Genomic DNA, 7,262 nt, shown 5'->3' with positions numbered 1-7,262 from the left:
TATAAATTTATATATAGATATATAAAATATTTCATATATATGAAATATGTATTTCATAGGCTCCCCAAGAATTGTATTTTTTTAAGATTTATTTATTTATTTTAGAGAGAGAGAGAGCAGGGGGAAGTGCAGAGGGATAGAAAGAGAGAGAGAGGCGCCTGGGTGGCTCGGTCGTTGGGGTCTGCCTTCGGCTCAGGTCATGGTCCCCACATCGGGCTCCCTGCTCCGCGGGAAGCCTGCTTCTCCCTCTCCCACTCCCCCTGCTTGTGTTCCCTCTCTCTCTGTGTCTCTCTCTGTCAAATAAATAAAATCTTTAAAAAAAAAAATACCACCTTGGGGTCAGGATTTCAACTTATGAATTTTGTGGGGACACAAACATTCAGTCCACTGCAGACATGTTCCAGATATTGGGAGAGGAATAGCAGTAGCCAAAGTGACTGATTCATGTGACCCAATCTTTCCCAGCTCCTCATGATGACAAGTGGAATGCATAGATGGTACCACCAGTTGGACTGAAGAAACAGGGAAAAGAATAAAAACTATGTGTAAGAGACCCAGAAAGATGCTTTTTGCCTTGCTGGCTCTACTCCCCTAGGTAGGTCAGCTTAATTTGCTGAAAAGTTACCTAGAGAAAGTATTGACTATTTGTGTATTATAATTTTTAAATAAACAAACAGAAGTTACAGAAGCAAGTAATGTGACCTTTGAAGATAAATATGCCAAAACTCACATACCTAAATTAATGACCCTCTCCCCCCAGATTCATCACTTTGGACTGTAAGTCATGAAGCCAAGAGCAGCCAGTCAGAGAAGCAACCTGTTTTGTGACCTTGCAGCTGTGTTTCATTTTTGACCAAAAATGGCATAATCCAGCTTAGATACCCACCTTAGTCATCATACTTGGCTGCAAAGACCCTTAGTTTCATCCAAAATAAAATCCTCCTTCAAAGAGCGATTTGCCACCACAAGAGATATTCAAAGAATGAGCTGCAGGCTCCAAAGGCAATTTCAATGGATCCATTCCAAAAATATTGAAGCCATGGCAGCATTACCAGGAAAGGTGTATGTACTTCCCAAATGACAACCTTAAAAGGGCCAGAGTGTTGTTGAACGTGGGTTTTGGTTTGCCCATTGTAATTAATTCTATCCTGATAATAGAATTCAACTCACAAAGTTGCACAGAGAGGCTAACATCATGCAGCCATCTTCTTTTAAAATGTTACATTTTTTTTTTCATTTTCCCCCCTATTATAGTGTCATTTTAATTGTTTGTTAAAAAAGAAATACCAGATTTTGTTTAAATGACCTTTTTTTGAGCCCAGAATCGCTTGAAGTTTCTCAGTTTTGACTGCATCATTTTTCATGTGCTAAATTCTCCAGCAAGCATGCATTTCCCATAAAAGTGTTCATCCGGATTTTATGCTCTTTTGCTCTCTCTCTCTGAGTGGATTTTATGTTTCTTAATAATAGAACCACATTTTTTTTATAGCTCTCCCTCCCGTTGAGTTCCTACAATTGTAGTTCACACGTAGTAGAAACTCAATAAAAGTTGTATTCATTGACAAACAGGGGCTTCCCGCAAAGAGCAACCATGGCTTCGAACATTCACCAGTTACTAGCGATGAGGTGACTTTGTAAGGGAATCTGCCTTCTTGCAGCTCCTGAAGCAGACAGATCTGGGCTTGTATATTTCTTTGGCAGCTTGCAAATTACTTCATCTCTTTTGAGTTTCAGGTTCTTCTTTTGTAAATAAAGATCTACCTAAAGGATTGTTCTAAATAAAATAAAGGACATTCTAGGTAAAGCTTCTGACACACCAGAGTAATGATACTATTGTTATAGAGATCAGTATCTGGCGCACATGACGCTCAATCCCACCGTGACATACGGACTCACCAACTCAGTTACTTCAGAAGGTTTCTCGGTAATAAGAACTGATCTGAATTAAATTAGCCTGCAGAAGCTTCTAGAAACTGACAAGTTTATCAGCTCCAACAAAAGCATGGACAAACTGGAGTTATCCATGCCCTGGAGGATGCTGCACTAGAATAAGTCATCGAGTGGTAAAGTCTACTCCACAGGATCAATCTATGTTTCCAAGTATTGAGTTAAGAGTAAAGATATTTTTTTGATGATGAATTTAATCAATTCCCAATTTTATGAGTGTCTTTTTGAGAAATTTTATTTTCACTACAATTGAGACCAGATGATGATGGCAATGGAAGACCTAGGTCACCAAGGTCCTGGACTACTACTTTACTGTCTCAGTGCTTGAAATCAAAATTCCATGTCCCCCCTTTCCTGGGCTCACATTTCAGAATAAATTATAAAATAAATGGCACACACTTTTGATCAATCAGTTTACTGATGGAAAGTCAGGGCTTCTAGAAATATCAAATCACAATTATAAGAAAAGGCGAGACTGTGGGTGTTATTTTTTTTCCCCTAAGTTCACTAGAAATGACACAAACTGTATTTCTCATTTATTTTTTTTTTAAAGATTTTATTTATTTATTCATGAGAGACAGAGGCAGAGGGAGAAGCAGGCTCCCCGTGGAGCAGGGAGCCCGATGCGGGACTCGATCCCAGGACCCTGGGATCATGACCTGAGCCGAAGGCAGACGCTTAACCGACTGAGCCACCCAGGCGTCCCTATATTTCTCATTTATTGCGATCTTTTTTTCACATAAAGAAACACATTGTCATGTCTATTCAGATACAGAGAGTATTGTGACTTCTTAAAAAGATTTTTTTAAATGACGAATGTTACCATAAGAGGAAATGAACAAAAGTTTAAACGCTGGGAAAAGGTACTAGGACTTGTTTTTATTTATCATGGATTCTAATAAGTACTGTTACTCTCATGGCAGTTGCTCTTTCTAGCAATATTTGCTTATCAGAGAATCCACAATAGCAGTATCTTAACTTTCCTGGAAAAAAAGTAATATAAACTGAGACCTCTAGTGGGGTGAAGTGGGAATGTTCCATTTGCTTTCACCTCACACGGTGACAGATTTTCCCTTGTAATATGTAGGGGTTCCAATAGCTTTTCAAAACCTGTTTTCTGACCTCTTGAACAGTTAGTAGTAACATTTTATTATATCTTTACATAGTTAAGAGTGAAAATGATTATATATAAATTGAAAAACCAGTTGTGGGGCGCCTGGGTAGCTCTGTCAGGTAAGTGTCTGACTCCGGGTTTCTACTCAGGTCATGATCTCAGGGTCATGCGATGGAGCCCTGCATCAGGCTCTGCGGTCAGCTCAGAGTCTGCTGGAGATTCTCTCTCTCTTCATCTCCCTCTGCCCCTCCCCCTGCTCAAGCTCTCTAAATAAATAAATAAGATCTTAAAAAACAAAAACAGGGCGCCTGGGTGGCTCAGTTGTTAAGTGTCTGCCTTCAGCTCAGGTCATGATCCCAGGGTCCTGGGATCGAGCCCCGCATCAGGCTCCCTGCTCGGCGGGAAGCCTGCTGCTCCCTCTCCCACTCCCTCTGCTTGTGTTCCCGCTCTCGCTGTGTCTTTCTCTGTCAAATAAATAAAATCTTTAAAAAACAAAACAACACAAAACCACTTGTTACGATTATAAATGCTGCTGGGAATTTAACATACAGTCTGAAAACTAAAACTTCTTTTGGATGGAAACCTCTTTTATTCCCTAGAGAAATGACTCACTGTGATTTTGGGCCCTGGGGATGAAGGGCACACTGGGAGTCTTGAATCCTGTCGCAACGATGATGCAGAGACTAAAAATACTTGACATTTCTACACTGTTTGACATACTGTGACATGAAAGCAGTGCTGCAGTCCTGTGTCACTATCCGAAGCCCAAACCAAATGATACACACTGCAATGTACCTCCTGAAATATGAGACCAATTTGGGAAGGAGAAATGACGAAAGGGAAGTTATACAAAATATTAATAATGGGACTGTGAACAGAACCTAAATGTCTGCGCAGATTTAAATAGCTGTACATGAGTTTGCTGAAAAAGCAGTTTAGTTCGTATGCTTTTCCATGTACTTTAATTTATGGTTTTATTTATTTGCAATTGTAAAACAAAAACCAGATTGAGTCTGAAAAGAGGATCCCTGAGGTATCATTTATAGATAACTCTGGTTGGAGATTATCCAAGGGGAATGAGACGATTCAGCTTAGTAAACACTGAGTTCAAGTGAAATAGCCCTGCATTCGGTAGGAAAAAAAAATGGTCAAAGATAAGGTTTTGACAAGACCATTAAAATGCCAGTGATTCAAAATGAAGAATGTTGTTCCCAAAGTCATACATAAACATAATGTCAAAAACACTTGCCCAACACATATAAACTTACTTCAAACCCAAGGTAAAGTTTAGAAATGCACAGGATTTATCTTATACAGAGCAGGATCGCGGTATGTTTTGTTTAATTCATTTTTTGAGAAAATACTTACTAATTATCTCTCTGTATAGAGAAGGGTAAAGCAGATAAAAGAATGAATTTCTCCACGCTTGAACTCTCTTTTGGGAGGTCAACATCAGATGAAACTACTAAACAACAAACACGTGTAGGATGCTTTGTTACCAACGGTTAGGTTACAGATAAAATGGGCCATAGAGTGAGCAGAGAGTAATATAGACTTGGATGCTTGGGAAAGACTTTGTGGAGGAGAAGGAATGTGAACTATTCCCTAAACAATGGGTGGGATTGGGATAGGCGAAGAAAGGCATTCCTAGGGGTATGGCAGCAAAAACTTAGAGCTAGAAATGAACTTAGGACATGAGTTTCTTTTATGGAAATCATGGGGGAAAAAAGGTGTACAAAAAAAAGACCCACTGAACTATTTTGGACTTGGGATAGAATGGAGTTACCTCCATATAAGCCACAAGGATTCTGATGGGTGCTATGGGAGAGATGCTGGTGATTCTAGGAAGGAAGTCGGTGATAACCTGAGGCTTCAGAGGCTCCATATCAGTATTTGCTAAACAGTAAATTTCCTCTGAGTGCTTTAATAGGTGATATTGGTAGGATATTAAAAAATATAAATCTTGATGCAAGGTTTAAGGAAAATGTAAGTCAATTGTCAAGATAAAATTTGTCCTCAAAAATATTTGGAAACACATACAAATAACTTATGAGTAAAATGAAACCTGATGAATGGCTAAGATAAGTCAGAGGCTAAGAAATGATGAACCAATGAAGTTGCAGAATTTAAACTTTCTATACATTCATCCTGTTTTTAAAGGAAGTACGTTGTTATTATGATCGTTAAGTTTATGTGTCAACTTGGGTAGGACGCAGTCCTCAGATATGGATCAAACATGCTTAGATGTTGCTGTGAAGCTATTTTCTAGATGAGATTAACATTCAAATCAATAGACTGAGTAAAGCAGATTACTCTCCATAATATGGTGAGCCTCATCCCATCAGTTGAAGGCCTTAAGAAAAAGACTGACCTCCCCCAAGGAGGAGGGTAGTCTGCCTACAGACTGCCTTTGGACTTGAACTATACCAGCTCTTCCTTGGGTCTCCAACCTGCTGTCCTCCCCTGCAGATTTGGGACTTGCCAGCTTCCACAATCACATGAACCAATTCCTTAAAATAAATTTTTGACTCTGTCTCTCTTTACACACACACACACACACACACACACACGCACACACACAGATAAAAGCAGCAAACAAATCCCTGTGTGTAGAGGACTTCATCAGATGTTCAAATGCTTTTTGTTGGGCTGTTTTCTGTTTTGTCTTCTTTTCCTTGGAATGGAAGATTCATTTCAAAGCATGATCAGAAATGAAGTTAATTAGAAGTGGAAACCAGTGAGAAAATGGTCTACCCTAACACAGGTAGTGGTGAATTGGCCTAGAGTCATATGATTTATGTTAAGCATTAACGTAACATGAATGAAATGCAGCCATTAGGAAAAAATGAAAAATTACACAATTTTTTTATCACCAAATAATATATTTACTAGGAGGATGCTCCTCTTTCAAAGTATAGATTTTCTAGTATGGCAGTTCCTCAAAAAACCAAACATAGCATTGTCATATGATCCAACAATTCTACTTCTGAGTATATACCCAAAAGAATTGAAAGCAGAGACTCAAACAGATATTTGTATACCAATATTCATAACAGTGTTATTCGCAATAACCAAAAAGTGGAAACGAGCCAAATGTCTATCAGTGAATAAATGAATGAACAAAATATTTTATGTTCATGTATGATATATGATATGATGATAGAATATTACTCAACCACAAAAAGGAATGAAATTCTGATATATGCTACAATATGGGTGAACTTGAGAAACATTATGCTAAGATGGGTGCCCGGTTGCTCAGTCGGTTAAGCATTGGACTCTTGATTTTGGCTCAGGTCATGACCTCAGTGTTGTGAGATCAAGCCCCGCATTGGGCTCTGCACTTGGCGCGGAGCCTGCTTAAGATTCTCTCTCCCCATCAGCCCCTACCCCCGCCCTCTGCTCCTATCCCCTCCCTCTCTAAAACAAACAAACACGCAAACATTATTCCAAGAGAAATAAACCAGAGACTAACGGTCAAATGTTGAATGATTCCACTTACACGAGGTACTCAGAATGGTCAAATTCATAGAAAGAGAAAATAGAATGGTAGTTACTAAGGGCTGAGGGAAGAAAGGAATGGGGAGCTCCTGTTTAGTGAGTACAGTTTCTGTTTGAGATGATGAGAAAGTTCTGGAGATGGATGGTTGTGATGGTTGCACAGCAATGTTAATGCCCCTGAACTGTATACTTAAAAATGGCTAAAGTGGGAAATTTTGTGTTGTATATTTTACCACAATAAAAAAGTACCTCTTGGGCGCCTGGGTGGCTCAGTCGGTTAAGCGACTGCCTTCGGCTCAGGTCATGATCCTGGAGACCCAGGATCGAGTCCCGCATCGGGCTCCCTGCTCGGCGGGGAGTCTGCTTCTCCCTCTGCCCCTCCCCCTCTCATGTGCTCTCTCTCATTCTCTCTCTCTGAAATAAATAAATAAAAAATCTTTAAAAAAAAAAAAAAAGTACCTCTTTTCTGGGCAGGCAAGTGAGCCTGTAAAGGGGGCTGAAAAAATTAGTAGCTATCAGAGTTTGGCAGAGACATCCTGAGTTTAGGAAAAGAAAGATAATTAGACTGGGACTAACACTGGACGGAGATAAAAAAATCTGCTGAATGTGAACTTGAGGGTCTCAAGACAATGATAGTGTCTGTATCCCGAGCCAGTAAGAATTGAATGAGCCAAAATACACATGGTAGTGAGCAGCATAA

Source organism: Leptonychotes weddellii, chromosome 1, assembly GCF_054177405.1.
Source record: "Leptonychotes weddellii isolate Sample4059 chromosome 1, ASM5417740v2, whole genome shotgun sequence".
Classification (NCBI taxonomy): Eukaryota; Metazoa; Chordata; class Mammalia; order Carnivora; family Phocidae; genus Leptonychotes; species Leptonychotes weddellii.
The sequence above is the reverse complement of the archived record's forward strand: the minus strand, read 5'-3'. Positions refer to the sequence as shown.